The sequence below is a fragment of the Ipomoea nil genome, unplaced genomic scaffold, assembly GCF_001879475.1.
Source record: "Ipomoea nil cultivar Tokyo-kokei standard unplaced genomic scaffold, Asagao_1.1 scaffold1447, whole genome shotgun sequence".
Classification (NCBI taxonomy): Eukaryota; Viridiplantae; Streptophyta; class Magnoliopsida; order Solanales; family Convolvulaceae; genus Ipomoea; species Ipomoea nil.
Window position 1 is genome coordinate 396,723 of NW_017617875.1, and position 18,725 is coordinate 415,447.

Genomic DNA, 18,725 nt, shown 5'->3' on the forward strand with positions numbered 1-18,725 from the left:
GAAGCAGCGTTCTAAGCAATTATGGCTTAAACATGGGGATTCGAACACTAAGTATTTTCACAAGGTGGCTTCTTTAAGAAAATGGTGCAATACTTTGTCCCGACTGAAGAATTCCCAGGGAGTTTGGAAGGAAGGAGCGAACTTGAACATTGAGGTCCTCAGGTACTATAACTTTATTTTTCAGTCCGAGTATAACACGACTAATATGCTTGATCGGGTCCATCCACGGATCACCGAGGATATTAATGCGAATTTGCAACAGCCTTTTACGGTGGCCGATGTTAAGGTTGCATTTTTTTCCATGGCCCCGGAGAAAGCCCCGGGACCAGATGGAATGACGCCTGCCTTTTTCCAGCATTTCTGGCCAGTGTTGGGCCATGATCTGGCCATGTTCGTCCTGCAGTGTATCTCAACGGCCTCTTTCCCTGCGGGGCTCAATGAGTCAAACATTGTTTTGATTCCTAAAAAGAAGATACCAGAGAAGGTCACTGATTTACGGCCAATTGCACTTTGCAATGTGGCCTCTAAAGTCATTGCAAAAGTTTTGGCAAACAGGCTGAAAGGAGTGTTGGACACAGTGGTTTCACAATCACAAAGTGCCTTTGTTCCCAACAGGTTGCTCACGGATAATATCATTGTTGCCGGGGAGGTGGGCCATTTTTTGCGGAGGAAGACGAATGGAGCGATGGGGTGGGCAGCTCTGAAACTTGACATGGCCAAAGCTTACGACAGGATGGAATGGGGCTACCTGAAAGGAATGTTAGAAGTGTTTGGTTTTGAGCAGAAGTGGATTGATCTCCTACTCCATTGTGTTACCACGGTTAGGTATAACATTCAAGTTAATGGGGTCGGGGTGGGATCAGTGTGTCCAACCCGTGGCATTCGCCAAGGGGATCCTTTATCCCCGTACCTTTTCATCATTTGTGCCGAAGGATTGTCTGTCCTTCTGTAGCAGGCTGAGGGGCGGGGTGACATTCATGGGGTTCGAATTGCGCATGGGGCTCCGGCCGTGACGCACTTATTCTTTGCGTACGACAGTCTGCTTTTTTTTCAGGGCTACTAATGGGGAGGCTCAGTCAGTTAAGGGGTGTCTGGATAGCTACAGTGCACCATCGGGGCAACTCTTCAACTATGAAAAATCTAGCATCATGTTTAGTTCAAACACGGGTACTGGGACGAGAGAGATGGTCACGGCATGCATGGGGGTTCGAGAGACGGCAGATTTTGGCCGCTACCTAGGATTACCTTCAGTCCTGGGGCGTAATAAATCGGCCACCTTTCGGTACATAGAGAAGAAGGTTCGGGAGCGGTTAGGGTCGTGGCAACATCGTTTCTTATCGAAAGCAGGTAAAGAAGTCATGTTAAAAAGTGTTGCGTAGGCCCTCCCAAATTTTACTATGTCTGTCTTCTTGATACCAGGTCGGTTGTGCGATAAGATAGAAAAATTATTCAATCGCTACTGGTGGGGCGGAGGAGTGTCGAATGGTAGAGGTGTGCACTTGATGAGTTGGTCTTGTTTAAGTGTGCCAAAATGTCGGGGTGGGCTGGGTTTTCGACGCTTGCACGAGTTCAATATTGCATTGCTTGCCAAACAGGGGTGGCGTGTATTGACTACTCCGCATTCGTTGGTTAGTCGGCCCTTGAAAGCAAAGTACTTTCCGAAATGTGAGTTCATGGAGGCTAATATTGGTCACAACCCAAGTTACATATGGCGGAGCATCATGGTAGGTTAGGGTGTTTTGCGAGAGGGCTTAGCACGCCATATCGGGGATGGTAAGGACACAAAAATCTGGAGTTGGCCTTGGCTAGCTGATCCATCTACTGCCAGTCTTATTACAGCTCCGGTGGACGCTCTACGGGAGGCTACTATCAGTGGTCTTATGAATGAACGTGGACAGTGGGACGAGGAGATCCTCAACGACCTCTTTGAAGAATCAGACGTGCGCAGGATTATTGCCACCCCCATAGCAGCTCATGTGCTATGGGGTGGGTGGGTGGGTGGGTGACATTCGAGGAACTTATTCTGTCAAGCATGAGTATAAGCTTCTAACAGCCGATTGTGTTCTGCATACACCTGGGGAGTTCGCTATGTGAGAGAAGATTTGGAGCCAATTCCACCCAAGGTACGTAATTTAATTTGGCGCTACGCTCGTGGCATCCTTTTTTGTCTTCTTAATGGAGACGAAAGCGAATGTAGATAAAGTGGAACAGGTGAGGGTGAAGATGGGATTTGAAGGGGCGGTGAATGTGGATCGTGTGGGTTTGGGAGGTGGTCTAGCGCTATTGTGGAGGGATGCGAAGTCAGCTTCACTGCTGAGTTTCTCTAACAATCATATAGACATGGAAGTCACGCTACCAGGCAGGCCAAAGTGGAGGTTAACCGATTTTTATAGTAATCCGGAGAGAACAAAGAGACACATTACGTGGGATCTTCTGCAAAAACTCAAGCACAGATCATCACTCCCTTGGGTTGTCGTGGGATACTTTAACGACATTGCATTTCTCTCTGAAAAACGGGGTGACCATTCACATCCTGACGCCATCATTGAATGCTTCAATGACGCGCTAAGCGACTACCAGCTTAATGATCTGGGAATGTAGGGGGATCGGTTTACGTGGGAAAAAAACCATGGAACAGAGGCATGGGTGGAGGAAAGGCTAGACAGGGCGGTGGCATCGATTAATTGGGTGGGGTTGCACGAGGAAGCAGCGGTACGTAAAATCTTTACAGTAGCTTCGGATCATAGTGCCATCTTCCTCAACTTAGAGACGCGTCTAATACGTGCAGCCAGGAGTTCGTTTAAATTCGAATCTGCCTGGCTACTTAACGCAAGATGTGCAAAAGAGGTCGAGGCGGCATGTAGTCAGACGATCGGAATGGGCTTCCGGTAGTGAATTGATATTTGCGACCGTCAATTGAAGGGGTGGAACGGGGAACATGCCAGGCAATTTGGGAACTGTATAAAAAAATTTGCGATGTCATTTGGCAGTGTTAAAGGAGGATAGAACGTCGCAGGCAGTTAAGGAATTATTGGAGGCTGAATGTGAGCTCGAGACATTGTTGAGGCAGGAAGAGTTGTTTTGGTTACAACGATCTAAACAACTCTGGTTAAAGCACGGGGACTCCAATACGAAATACTTCCACAAGGCGGCTTCTGCGCGCAAAAAAACGAAACCTGCTACTACGGGTCAAGGATCAAGACGGGGAGTGGAAGGAAGGAATGACAATGCATGCTGAAGTATTAAGGTACTACAATCTTATTTTCTGCTCTAGGAATAACAACTCTAACCTCTTTCGGCGTGTGTGGCGGTGTGTGTCGGACGAGATGAATGTCTCTCTGTTGCAACCGTTCACGATCGCGGACGTGAAAACTGCTTTATTCTCTATAGCCTCGAAGAAAGCTCTAGGCCCGGATGACATGTCACCGGCCTTTTATCAACATTTCTGGCCCGTATTAGGCCATGATTTGTCTATGTTCAACTTAAGCTGTATTGAAACCTGCAGTTTCCCTTAGGGCCTGAATGTGTCTAATATTGTATTATTTCCTAAGAAAAAAATTTCGAAGAAGGTGTCTGATTTGCGCCAGATCACGCTTTGTAATGCTGTTTACAAAGTTTTGGCCAAGATGTTGGCCAACAGGCTTAAGGACAGGTTAAGTCATGTCGTGTCGCAGACTCAAAGTGCTTTTGTCCCCGAGAGACTGCTCACCGATAATATTATAGTGGCCGGGGAAGTTGGACATTTTCTTCGTAGGAAGTATGTAGGGCTATGGGTTGGGTGGCGCTGAAGCTTAATATGGTTAAAGCGTACGATAGAATGGAGTGGGACTTTCTGGAGGGGATTATGTTGGCGCTGGGTTTTAACCATCAATGGGTGAGATTACTGATTTTATGCCTCTCCTCTGTTAACTACTCAATATAGGTTAACGGGGAGGCAGTGGGCACTGTTTGTCCCACTCAGGGTATTCACCAAGGGGACCCTTTATCCCCTTATTTATTCATTCTTTGTGCCGAGGCTTTGTCAATTTTATTTCAACAGGCGGAGGCTAGTGCTGATATTCATGGGGTGAAGGTAGCCACGGGGTGCCCCATTTATCACCCACCTATTTTTTGCTGACGACAGTTTACTGTTCTTAGGGCAACAGAATAGGAAGCCTCAAAACTCAAAGAATGTTTGGACATATATTGTATGGCATTGGGTCAGTTAATAAACTTTGACAAGTCTAGTGCTATTTTCAGCGCAAATACTACTCTACAATGAGGAGTATGGTGTTGGATTGTTTTGGGGTCTGGGAATCGCAGGACTTAGGACGTTACTTGGGCCTCCCTTCGGTACTATGGAGGAATAAAATCGCTACATTTTGATACATTGAGGAGAGAATTCGAGAACGGATCAGGTCGTGGCAACATAAACTTCTATCAAGGGCAGGTAAAGAGGTTTTGCTTAAAAGCATAGCTCAAGCTCTCCCTATTTTCACTATGTCAACCTTTTTATTGTCGGCTCGGATCTGTGATACTTTAGCAAAAATGTTTAACCGTTATTGGTGGGATGGTGGTGGTACAGGTAGGGGAATTCATTGGCTGAGTTGGAGTCGATTATGTGAGCCAAAGCTTAGGGGAGGGCTGGGTTTTAAACGACTTCATGAGTTCAATTTGGCATTACTTGCAAAACAGGGCTGGCGGCTTTTGATTCACCCGGATTCGTTGGTTAATAGATTGCTGAAGGCCAAATATTTTCCCAATTGCGATTTTATGGAAGCGAATTTGGGCGGGAATCCTAGTTATTTTTGGCGCAGTATTTTGGCGAGGCATGAGGTGTTAAAGCGGGGTTTAGCGCGGAAAATAGGTGATGGTCTGGATACTAAAATTTGTGGTTGGGGTTGGCTCTCTAGTCCAACTAACGCAGCACTAACTATGCCATGCATTGATGATCTTAGGGAGGCTAGAGTAAGTGGACTGATGAACGAGCAAGGAAATTGGGACGAGGACGTGGTACGGGACTTATTTTGGGAAGATGATATACGCAAAATCCTATCGACTCCTGTAAACAAAACTATAAAGGACTCGTGGAGATGGGTAGGCGATATTCGAGGGTGCTACACAGTGAAACATAGGTACCGGTTGCTTACTGATGTCCTAACAAGGTTGCCTCAAAATGATAATTTTCAGTCGTGGAATCGTTTGTGATCTCTACCAGTGCCTCCCAAAGTGAAGAATCTCCTTTGGAGGTGCGCACGTGGAGTGTTGCCGGTTCGAGAAAACTTAAAAGCGAAGAGGGTCTGGATCGGGGGTGGCTGTCCATTCTGTGGGTTCACGTCTGAAACGGCCGAACACATTTTCTGTGAGTGTACTTGGGCTATAAGTTTGTGGGGTGTGGAGGATGTTCTGCAGGGGCACTGTTTGTCGACCTTAATTGAATCGATACTGGGAAGTTCGGACATGGGGAGAGCTGTTACATTGGCCTCCATCATCTTGACCATGTGGAGTGTGCGGAACGAAATCGTATGGCGACAAGTTCCGATGTTGATTGAGGGATTACAACTGCAGCTTGTGAGATTGCAATTAACATGGAAGGACACCCTCACCGTCACTAGTAGCCTGGCGAGCAGTCGGAATAGCGTAAATCACTGGGTACCACCAGCAGAAAACGTCCTCAAATGCAACGTGGACGCGGCTATCTTCGTTGATGGAGCAGGTTACGTTGCGGTTGTTCGTGATCACTCCGGTCACTTTGTTGCTGCACGAAGCGGTCAGATACATGCACTCAGGATCCGCTCATGGCTGAAGCCCTTGCAGCGTACGAATCACTAAAATGGTTGACAAGGCTGCATCATAGTAGTATTATATTAGAGTCTGATTGTTTAATTTTCTGTAATGCTTTCAATTCTCGTGTGGTAGACTACTCTTATGTAGGTTTGATCGTAAAGCAATGTTTGTCGATTGCTAGCGACATAGGAGACGTTAAGGTCCACCATGTCAAGAGAACAGCGAATCACGTGGCTTACGAACTAGCTCGGGCAACTGGTTCTTCGTCTGTCTCCAAGTCGTGGGCGGTTATCCCACCTACTTGTATTGCTGGATTTTTTATTCCTTAATGAAGTTCAGTTCGTTTGTTTCAAAAAAAAAAAAAAAAGTTATTGTCTGATGCTTTTGACTTAAAATATGTTTTACACTTATTTGATGTGTGGTTTAGGAGAAAATTGATGAATTTCATATTCACTCTTCCATCATTTTAAATTTTAATAGTTATATGAGATGAGGGATTATAATGATCACCAAACAAACAATTTAGGGACTAAATAGGATCACATGTATAATTAAGGGATTGAGTTGATTATTCTAGTATAATTGAGTGACTAAAATAATCATTTTTCCTAAAAATAATAATGTAAACTGTTTTCGGGCCGGGGTGTGGGGGGCCCTTAGGGTTGGGGTTCAGCCTTGGAATAATAATGTAAACTGTTCACAGAAATAATATTTTAGGTTAATATACAAATGGCACAAATTTATCAAATTCACTTAAAGGTATTAATTTTTTTAATATATAAATAAGATCAATATATAAAAATATATATGGTAAACATATCAAGTTAAGATCTTTAAAATGACACTTATATATTGAGTTAATTCCACCAGAGATCCCTTGTCTTTGATGACAATTTCAAATTTAGTCCCAGACTATCATTTTTGTCATTTAACATCCCAGACTATTATTTTTTGGACACTTTTAGTCCTTCTCATGACTTTTCCTATTTTTAGTAAGGGCATTTTTGTCGCTTAATATTTTTGTTTTATTATTTTTTTCCAGTTTCAACCACTTTAATTGGTTTAAGACTTTTTATTAAAAGCCGGTTGAAAAATATGGTTACTAAAAATCATAGGTTACCTAAAGTTTTAAACCAATTAAACTGGTTGAAATCAGAAAAAAAAATAAAAAAAGAAAAGATAAAAATACCCTTACTAAATATAGAAAAAGTCATAAGAAGAACTAAAAGTGTCCAAAAACAGTAGTCTAGGATGTTAAATGGCAAAAATGATAGTCTAGAACTAAATGTAGAATTTCCATCAAAGACAAGGGACCTCTGGTTGAATTAACTCCTTATATATTTATATATTTTTTTTAATATAATATTTTTGCAATTATATGATAAACTTAAAAGAATTTATAAACATACAAGAACTTATAATAGTAATTTTTTATGATAGTAATTTTATGAATATTTAATGGTGAGTTTGTAATGGTGACTTTGTGAATGTGACACAAAATATATTAATATGATGAGTGTCTAAGAAAAAGATAAATAAATTTAAGTTAAAAAAAATAGGGATGACTCAAGTAGTCAGGTTTATAATGTTATATGCATTATTATGGTCCATTATATCATCATCGGAATATAATTTTAGATTAGAATTTACGATACAAAGTGAACCTGATCCATTGTATATAACTAGTGCATTATGAGGTAAATTATACAATGGATCAGGTTCACTTTGTATCGTAAATTCTAATCTAAAATTATATTCCGATGATGTGTTTGCAGTTAACATTGAAGGTAGATAATATGATAACTACATATAAATAATAGATTAATTATATATACATAATATGTTAACATAGAAAGATAAAATGTTAATTGCATGCACATATATGTCGTTAACATATTATGTGTTTTTAATTTATTTATAGACACATAATTTATTAAATGAAGATACATAATATGTTAATTATAGCTATATAAATTTTGGATCAAGATTCAGGCGGTATATATATATATTGGAATAAGATTCAGGCGGTATATAATTGATGTATTTGACGCTATTTTGCTTGCTATCCCCACCATCATTGTCTAGTACATCCCAGTTTGATGGATGGCCTTTTTTTATTCATATATTATTGTGTAAAACGCCAAACAACTGAAGTCGTTGTAGTATAGTGGTAAGTATTCCCGCCTGTCACGCGGGTGACCCGGGTTCGATCCCCGGCAACGGCGCTTTATTTGTTTTCAACAATTTTTGGTTTTCTTGTGTTTTAGAATAAACGGAAATATTAACCGACAAAAACATCCGACCTGCCGGATTCGAACCAGCGACCTAAGGATTTCAGTCTACACTCAAACTACAGTCCTCCGCTCTACCAACTGAGCTAAGGTCGGATGTATTGCTGAAGCCAAAATAATATTTATTTATCCATTTTAAACAGGACTAAGATAACTACTCTTATTATGGTTAGAAAATAGAAATATCTAGTTAAGAATATGCATGGACATCGAACATCACTCCAATATTATATCTCCATTGGAACTTGTAAAGCTGTGGTTCCTTCATTTTTCCCGTTTCCTATTCTTCAATGTTTGTTTTCAAATTCGAGAAATATAAGGGTAATCCTAGGGAACGGTATGCTGTGAGCACGTGTATCCATAATTTTTATACTATACATTCATAATTTTTATATTATAGATCCATAATTTCTATACTGTAGATTCATAAAATTTATACTTTAGATTCGTAATTTCTAAACTGTAGATTCATAATTTCTATATAGTAAATTCATAATTTTTATACTGCAGATTCATAATATGGGTACTGTAAATTTATAATTTCTAAACTATATAGTTATCAATTATGAACATATACTCCTCTGATTTATGAAAACAGAGTTCAACAATTGGAATCTAAAGTATAAATTTTATAAATCTACAGTATAGAAATTATAGATCTACAGTATAGAAATTATGAATCTACGTATAGAAATTATGGATATAGAACCGTGCCTACCTTGCAAAGTGGGCACATACTCACAGCATAATTTGCCTAATCCTAATCAAGTTAGTCAAACTATTGGTTTACAAGTGAAACATTAATTACAAGTGGCTATTTTAATTTTTAAATGACAAAAATAGCTACTTTGTGAATAATCAAAGACAAAATTTGCAACTTGATCATGATAACTAAATATTAAACTTATGCTTGTTAAGCATATCAATCATTATTGTGTGGAAAATATTTTGTATACCATAAAATAATGTACATTCAGTACAAAAATAATGTATTTTTAGTATATTAAAAATGTATTTTCTTTTTTGGTTCATACAGCACTATGTGGACCATGATCCACATAATAATTTGCCTTAAGTATATCAATCGGGCCAGCTCATTCGATTTCGACAAATTATGCTGTGGACTCAGGTCCACCTTGCAAAGAGGACTTGGATCCAAAAATACACGATTTATATACTGAATTTTCACAATGTACATACTGAATGTTCACAATTTTTATATACTGAATGTTTACAATTTACCTACTGCATGTTCACAATTTACATACTGATGTTCACAATTTACATACTGAATGTTCATAATTTACACACTGAATGTTCACAATTTGATTATGAATATCCAGTCTGTAAATTGTGAATATTCAGTATATAAATTGTGTATTTTGATCCAAGTCCACCTTGTAAGGTGGACTCGGGTCCATGGCATAACTATTGTTCAGTTTCGCACTAGCCTTATCGGGTTGTCGAACGTAACAGATTTTTGGGTCGAGTTTAAAATGTTTGTCCCTAACCCTAACATCTTAGGTTGTCGAGCTTATCAAGCCGGCTCAATTAATAGTTTTTAACATTTTTAAATTGACTTTCTAATTAAACTTTTAATTTTTATAAACTAGCACATTTACACTAATAAATCTTTATCTTCTTTATCTTTATCTTTATCTTTATATATAATAAAGCAAAATCCAAGGCCACAAAATTTTCCCTCCAAAACATTTTTATATTTTTTGTGAAGGTAAATCAAACATATTATTTTTACAATTATTGTTACAATTATTATCTTTATCCTTGCTATCATATATATATATATATATATATATATATATATATATATATATATATATATATATAACATTTATTTAGATTAAATAAATATTTTTATTAATTACTTTATGTAACTCATTAATTTCTATAAGAAAGGTCTTAGGTTTGAACCTCATCCCAATTAGAGTTGACATAATTGTTAAACATATACTACTAATATGTTAAAATATATTAAAAAACATATAATATAAAATTTAACATAAACTTTGGTCAAATAATTAGTCCGCCTAATTACATAACATTCAAAGTTAAGCATCAAAAAGTGGCTTGTGGTCCACTGGTATCGGATTGTTCCTCTATGTGGGAGGTTTAGATTTTGAGCCTTAGTATATGCATAGATTGTATGGGTATCCCCTTCCTTTGTAATAAAAAGTTATGCATCAAAGATTATAAATCAATAACTTTAAAAAACACGCATTTAAAAAAAATTTGGTTAAGTTTTTTTTTTTTTTCGTTTAATTAATCTTCTTTTGATTATTTAGATTAGAACAAAACTTAATATTTCAATTATACTCTTGCATTATTGGTATGATTTAGGTCGTTATGGTATTAATATTTTTTGTATGTATTTTTATAACGGTACAATTGTACATTACTTTACAAATATTTTACTATTTTTTTTCAGACAAAATTATTCTTACATCATTGTCAGACCTGCGCGACCTAACTGCAAAGTTGTTGATCATAAATACAATTGCACCTGTACTCTAAAACGGTTGGACTATTTTCCAAAGAATTTGACAATGTTGACATCCCACTGGCTCCGATTAAACAAGTTTACACATCAGAATTTTATCCATGCATGAAAACTTCTAAAGAAATTTTTAAGTTAATTTTTACCATATCATTATAACAATATCTATTGTAACTATATATTTTGAATTATTTATTTTATTTGTGTACCCTTCATCATCAAGTTTTTTCTCTCCCTAGGGTTTGCTGCTAGGGTTCCGGCTTCTTCCTTGGATTGCCGAGGTAATCTTGTAATCTCCAGTCCATTTTTACGGCGAAGCGTCGGCTTTTCTTTCTGTCCGTAGCTATGGAAGCGACCGGACGACAGGGCGCGGTCAAAGGGCTGGCAAGGCGGTGGGCCGACATGGTCCTTGATGACGAGGAGGAGGTGTTCGCACCGACTAGGGAGATCGACGCCGACGGGACAGAACCGGTGGCGGAAACATGGAGGCTGTTAGGGCGTTTTTTGACAACCAAGATCATTAAGCTTGAGTTTATGAGTCACGTCATGGCATCTGTATAGCAACCGGTAAAGGGGGTGCAAGTGTCTGAGATTCAACAAGGTTTGTTTTTGTTCATTTTTCATCATGAGACGGACATACAACATGTTCTTGAAGGTGGACTATGGTCCTTTGAGAATCATACGCTGGTGTGTAAGCAGGTCCAGGATGGTGTAGTCCCTGTTATGGTACCTCTTGATACTGTTGATATGTGGGTACAAGTCCACGAGTTATCTCTCGGTTACACTTCAGATGTGATTTTGGAGCAGGTTGGGAATTTTTTAGGGACATTCGTTAAGATTGATGATAGATTTGCGGACGCACCATGGAAGACATTCTATCGCATTAGGGTTTCGATTCATGTCTTGAAACCCCTTAAGCGACGTATGAAGTTGTTGAAACGAGACAAGACCACCTGTTGGGTAAATTTTAAGTATGAGAGGCTGCATAATTTCTGTTTTTTCTGTGGTATGCTTGGACATCTGTATAGGTATTTCTTGAAGGCCCGGGACTCGGCTCTAACGGTGGACGAGTATCCATACACTGATGATCTCTGTGCCGGACAAAGGAGGGGGCCGCGTAAGGTGGGTGCGCCGTGGCTCTTGGATAAAGATGGGAAACCGATGCAGCCGGCGGCAACTGTGGCTTCTGGACTGCCGGGAGGACTGGGTGATGTTTCTGCGGCAAGCTCGGATCCTGGCCGGCGGGGGCCCGAGCCGGTTATGGTGGCGGCAATTAAGAGGAGGCGCTGAGAATGGTATGCATGGGGGTGAGGATGATTAGGATGTAACAATGACAGAAATCTTAAAAAACTTGTTTGTGGCGGGTTCTGGATCTCAGGCCCGCCCATCATCATGAGTACCCTGAGTTGGAACTGTTGTGGCTTGGGCAATCCACGAACAGTTCGCGAAGTAAGTGACCTTGTGTCACGTAAGAAGCCTGATTTTATATTTCTCATGGAAACTAAGGTTGGCAGGAGTCATGCTGAGCGCATTCGTGCAGTCTTGGCTTTGATGGCCTGTTTTATGTTGATAATGATGGTTTGAGTGGTGGTTTAGCTTTTCTATGGAGGAAGAATAATACGACAAGAGTTATGAGTTTTTCGAAGAGATATCGATGTGGAAGTGAGTATGGCTGGTTTCCCGAATTGGCGTATGACGTGTCACTACGGGTTCCCGAAACGTCATAGGCGTTATGAGGCATGAGAGTTGATTAAAACGATGGCATCACGATCTAACTTACCATGGGTTATGATTGGTGATTTTAATGAGCTCCTGTATCAGTATGAGAAGAGTGGGGGGGGGGGGGGGGGGGGGGGGGGGGAAACCCACATCCTGATAATCTCCTACGCGGTTTTAGGGATGTTATTGAGCAATGTGGGTTATCTCAGCTGCCAATGAATGGCTACAAGTTCACATGGGAAAAGGGAAAGGGAACAACTAACTAGATTGAGGAGAGATTGGATAAGGTTCTAGCCTCCCAAGGGTGGTGTGGTATTGTGCAAGAGGTCTCCGTGACGAATATACTGACAAGAAAGTCGGATCACTCTGCTTTGTTTCTGGGAATTCGTGAACAGCGTTGCAGGCCAGGGAGGAGGGGTTTTCGTTTTGAAATGGCTTGGATATATGATGAAGGATGCAGGAAAGTGGTGGAGGAGTCATGGGAACATGGGAGAGAAGGGGCCTGCAGGATTGTATTCTCCATTGTGGCAATCGCCTCTCACGATGGGGGGGGGGGGGGGGATCGGTTTCATAAGTTCGGCGAGCGCCTTTTGACTCTTCGGAAGGAACAGTTAGGCCTACGGGGACGTACGGACCCAGTTTCTTTGGCTGAGTTCCAACGTCTAGAAGGAATGCTGACTAATACGGAGGCACAGGAAGATGCTTATTGGAAACAAAGAGCCAAACAACACTGGCTCAAAAATGCCGATGCCAACACGACTTATTATCACAGGTATGTTTCTCACCGTAGGAAGAAAAATACTCTGTCTAGACTTATGAATGATAATGGAGAGTGGGTGGAAGGAAGTGCCATGACAAGAGTTATAATTGATTATTTTGATAAGATTTATTGCTCTGGAAATCCTGTCCATGGGGAATCATTGTTCCAGAAAATAACGCCTAGAGTTACTCAAGCTCAGAATGAGAGCTTATTGCGATCTTTTGTGATTGATGAAGTTAAGAGTGCCCTATTTGCAATGTTTCCTGATAAAGCTCTAGGCCCTGATGGAATGAATCCAGGTTTTTATCAACACTTCTGAGATGTGGTAGGGGGGATGTTTCGGATTTTATACTAAATTGTTTGAATTCATGCTCTTTTCCCCCTAGTTTAAATGATACGGATATTGTATTAATCCCAAAGAAGAGTATGCCTGAACTGGTTACAGATTTAAGGCCTATAACTTTGAGTAATGTGGTATACAGGATTATGGCAAAAATGATCACTACAGAATGAAGCCAATGATGGGGAATATTATATCGAACTCGCAGAGTGCTTTCATGCCTGATAGGCTCATTACTGACAATATTTTAATAGCTGCAGAGGTGAGGCATTATTTGAATAGGAAGCAATGTGGAGTTGTTGGCTAGGGAGCCCTTAAGTTGGATATGACCAAAGCTTATGATCGTATGAAGTGGCCTTTCCTACAAGGAATGGTTGTAGCTCTGGGATTTGATGAAACATGGATTAAACTTATTATGTTGTGTGTTTCTTCTGTATCCTATAGTTTTTTGATCAATGGGCCACGCACTGGCTACCTGACACCCACACATGGGCTAAGAGGCAGGGAGATCCCCTATCTCCTTATATATTTATTATCTGTGCGAAAGGACTATCTATGTTATTGCAGCAGGCGCAGATAGATGGTTTGATTCATGGGTGCAGAGTTGCTAGGGGTGCTCCCCCAATCTCTCATTTGTTTTTTTGCAGATGATAGTCTTCTATTTTTAAAAGCTAATAGAGGCATGAGGCGGCTGAGGTTAAGAATTGTTTGTCAACATATGAGGCTTTCTCTGGGCAGGTGGTCAACTATCATAAGTCTAGTATATGCTATAACAGAAATACGACTACAGAAGACAGGGATGAGGTGGCACAAATATTACAAGTCACTCAGGCACCTAATTTTGGGAAATATCTGGGTCTACCCTCATTTGTGGGAAGGAATAAGAGAGCAGCATTTGCATATATTGAGGATAAAATAAAGCAGAAGATTGGTTCCTGGAGTAAAAAGTTGCTATCGCAAGCTGGTAAAGAAATCCTGTTAAAAAGTGTGGCTCAGGCAATACCTACCTTTTCGATGAGAGTTTTTTTGCTACCTATATCTGTCTGCACGGCTATTGAACGAACGATGAATAGATATTGGTGGGGGACAGGAACTGACCGGGGTATTCATTGGAAGGCATGGGACAAGTTGTGTATCCCGAAGAAGTATAGAGGACTGGGTTTTAAGGACCTAAGAGCATTTAATCTGGCAATGTTAGGTAAGCAGGCATGGGGGATGCTAACTAATACTGACTCGTTGGTATCTCGTGTTTATCGGGCCAGATATTACCCCAAACATACCTTTTATGAAGCAGGGCTGGGGAATAATCCCATTTTTTGTTGGTGCAGTATTATGGCAGCTAAGGAACTGATCTGTGGGGGAGTAAGGCGGCGTATTGAGACTGGAAATTCAACGCTAATCTGGGAGCACCCGTGACTCCAGGATGAATTAGATCATATGATCCATACTAAGATGCCACCCCAATTAGCAGGAGCTAAAGTAAGTGGATTGATTGATCCGGATACTCGAACCTAGGACCACCATATTCTCTCAGATATTTTCCAACCAAGTGACATACCCCGTATTCTATAAATACCAGTATCCCCTGAATATGATGATGATTGGTATTGGCATGGGGATCTTAAGGGCACCTACTCAGTTAAGGATGGCTACAAGCGTATTGTAGGAAATTATACGAGTAGTAATGATGGAGCTTTTGATAAATGGCTTGCTTTATGGAGGTTAAAAATCCCCCCAAAATGGAAGACATTTTTATGGAGAGCTATAAGTGACATCCTCCCCACCACAAATAATTTGCTTATAAAGAGGGTGGATTTGGATCCCATTTGTGCCATGTGTGGAATTATACAAGACGACACATAGCATGCTTTAGTATCGTGTGGTTATGCTAACTCCATATGGGCACAATCTAACCTTCCACTCCCCAATATTGTGACAAATATTTTCCATGAATGGTTTAGTGCAATGTTAAATGTTCTAGACACTAATGGGATTATATATGCAGCTGCAATTCTTTATCATATCTAGAGAGCACGAAATGCAGAGGTTTGGGATGCTTGCTTACCCTTGCCCAGGAAAATTGTTGCCAACGCAGTAGCCGCCATGCAAGCATGGAAGGCCGTACACCATGCCACGGCTGCCGGCGATGTAGCTGCCGCTACCTCCACTCTGGACTGCCACTCCCGCCACTGCCGGACGAAGCTGCAACTCTGCCGGGCACCGTCCATGCCGCAGCCCCACGAAAATGTTTTATGGATGCCGCTTACCAACATGCTACAAACGCGGCCTCGGTAGGAGCGGTACTTCTAGAACCCGATGGAAGTTTCGTTGCAGCGTACAATGCCCCCTTACCATATTGTTTTTCCCACTCATGGCCGAGGCTTTTGCGTGTAAGGAGGCTTTATCTTGGTTACGGGACCGTGGCGAGCGCACCGTCCGAATTTACATGGATTGTCAGACTCTACACTGTTATCTATCCTCAATAGGACCCCACGTCAGATCATACATCGATTATGCCGTTGATGCTTGCAAGACTTGCATATCTACTTTTGATTTTTGCTCAGTTAATTTTATTCCTAGATCTCAGAATTTATTAGTTCATACCTTAGCTTCTACAGTTTTAGAACAGTCTACAGCTTTGTATTAGGACTCAGTCCCCCCTGACTCTATTCTGGTTTATCTATAAAATGACCGCGTATGGTTGCCTTTAAAAAATATATTTTGAATTATTTATTATCATCCTCTATTGACAAGAATTGTAACAATTGTCATTGACAAACTCTCAAAACAATTTGTTTCAACAACGAATGTAAATTAAAAAAATCAATGATTTCATTATTGTTGATGAAAAGTATGTACGACACTTTATTATTCTTATTAAATAAAATAAATTAGTAGCTACAACAAAAAATAATACATATACATTTAATTAATTTAGAATTAGATGTCTATAATGCCTTTATTTAAAAAAAAAATTATTCATTATAAAAAAATTTAAAAGAGATATAATTTTATTAGTTATATTATCTTTATTTTCTGATAGACTTTTTTAACGATATATCTGACTCAGACCATCTGAAAATGAACGGGGAAACGCTCTCTAGCCAACGGTCGGAAGAAGATCGCGATCTTCTTGAGCGAAGTACGAAGAAGGCGAAGAAGGCTTCCGGCGTGGATATGGATGCCATGATGGAGTTTACGACGGATCTCTCGACTGATGTGGCCTTTGTTCCCGAGACACCGTTGGACGTAGACGGAGATTCGAACGCGATGTCGGCCATGCAAGCTGTACGTGAAGGTAATTCACCGAGAAATCTAACAGCTAATCTTGTGTCTCAGGTACCGGCTTTGGCGCGGCGGACGTATGCTCAGTCTGTTTCAGATCAAATGGAGGCACCTTTGGGGCAAGCGGATGCGATCGAGGAGGAGGATGACGAGGATTTGCCTGATGAGGAGACCGACGACCCACTCTGTCCAACCATACGATTAACGAAGATGGATATTGAGCAGATAAGGGCGCCTTGGAGAAAGGCCATCATCGTCAAGGTGATGGGAAGATCAATAGGCTATGCATACCTGCTAAGGCGCATCACCTCCATGTGGAAGCCGAAAGGGAAGATGGAGTTGATTGCGATCGACACGGCTATTTCATCGTTCGGTTCGGAGCGGTGGAGGATCTGGAACACGCCATGTTTGAAGGTCCATGGATGGTCATGGACCACTACCTGCTTGTCAAACCTTGGGTGCCAGACTTTGATCCATACTCAGATGTCATAGAAAAAGTTCTGGTTTGGGTAAGAATCCCGTGTCTACCTGCTGAATATTATAACTTGATTTTCCTTAGGAAGCTTGGGAACAAGGTGGGCAGGACGATCCGGGTAGACCAAGCCACAAGTCAGGTATCGAGGGGAATGTTTGCACGCATTTGTGTGGAGGTCGACATCCGGAAGCCACTCATCTCAAAGTTCACCTACAAGCATCGAGTGAGGTCGGTGGCGTATGAGGGTATCCATCTAGTGTGTTTCACGTGTGGGATCTACGGACATTCACCTGAGGCGTGCCCCAAATCTATCAGGCCTGAGACACAAAGTGACGATGCTGGCAATAAGGACGGAGGACATGCAGCACCGGGGGATACGCATGGGGTCATCGCCGGAGCTGAGCCTTTTGGTAAGTGGATGATAGCTCATGGGCTCAAGGGAAGATCTGGGGGTAGATAACAAGAGAAAAATAGCACCGGGACGGATGGGAGGAAGCAGACAGCGCAGGCTGGACAGAACAGGAAGGCTCCGGCGACAAGGTTCTCGGCTCTTGCTGATTTGGAGGAGGACGGGGCGGATCAAGGGAAAGAGAATCTAACTGGGGATGTCATAGTGGATCGCATAGTGGAGAACGCAGATAGTGGCAGAGCAATTCATACAGGGGCACGTGATGAGGTGCATGCGAGGACAGGGAAGAGACGCCCGAATGTGCAAGCTGTGGAGAAACAGATTCAGAATGAAACTTTTGAACCTGTCAATGTTCAGACGAGGAGTGATGTCGCACCTACAAGAGTACAAAGAGAAAGCCGGGGGGGGGGGGGGGGTCCGAGATGAGCGGCGGAGGAGGACGAGCATACAGTCGTCAGAGGCGAGCAAGGCGGCCTAGTTATTCACTCGTCACGCGTGGCGGTGGGAAACGAGGCCGGTGACCTGCCCCCGCCGGTATGGCAACCATCTGAAGAATATCACGCGGACCCACCAGACTGCTTCGACAATGAAGGTGACGCAGTCATGGAGGTTGAAGGCATCCCGGTGGACCAAGAGGAATATGAGGCCTCGATGGGCCGTTGAGTAATGTGTTCTGCCTTTGTCTTTTTGCTTTTGTTGTTTATCTCCTTTTGGAGCCACTTTTGTCTTTTTTCTTTCACCTATCTTTTGTTTTATGGATATTTTGTTTTGGAATTGCCAAGGGGCGAGTGGGCGGTCTGTCCACCGTGCCCTAAAAAATCTGCTACAGGTTTACAAGCCGAACATTCTGGGACTTTTCGAGCCCAAAGTGTCCGGGGATCAGGCTAATAGGATTTGCGCTAAACTCGGGTTCTCGGACTGGGTCCGCGTTGAAGCTGTAGGCTTCAGTGGGGGGATTTGGGTTCTTTGGAAGGACCCAATTCATATACACATTGTGTTTACTCATCCCCAATTTATCCTTTTACAAGTGCAACAGCTTGGTCAAGCACCGTGGGTCCTAGCGGCAGTTTATGGTAGTCCGGCACATCATTTGAGACGCTAGCTCTGGAATGATCTTTCCCAGTCGCAAAGGGGTTTGTTTGGACCTTGGATGGTGGCTGGGGAT

At 41.6% G+C, this 18,725-nt stretch overlaps 2 non-coding genes across 2 annotated transcripts; one reads left to right on the forward strand and one right to left on the reverse strand.

The window, feature by feature from the left end:
- The first annotated feature begins 7,919 nt into the window (after positions 1-7,919).
- On the forward strand, positions 7,920-7,991 carry TRNAD-GUC. The gene has a single exon. It is a non-coding gene; the product is annotated as a tRNA-Asp (tRNA).
- A 72-nt stretch (positions 7,992-8,063) lies between these two features.
- TRNAY-GUA lies at positions 8,064-8,153 on the reverse strand. Its single transcript is given in 2 exon segments — positions 8,064-8,099; positions 8,117-8,153. It is a non-coding gene; the product is annotated as a tRNA-Tyr (tRNA).
- Between the last annotated feature and the right edge of the window lie 10,572 nt (positions 8,154-18,725).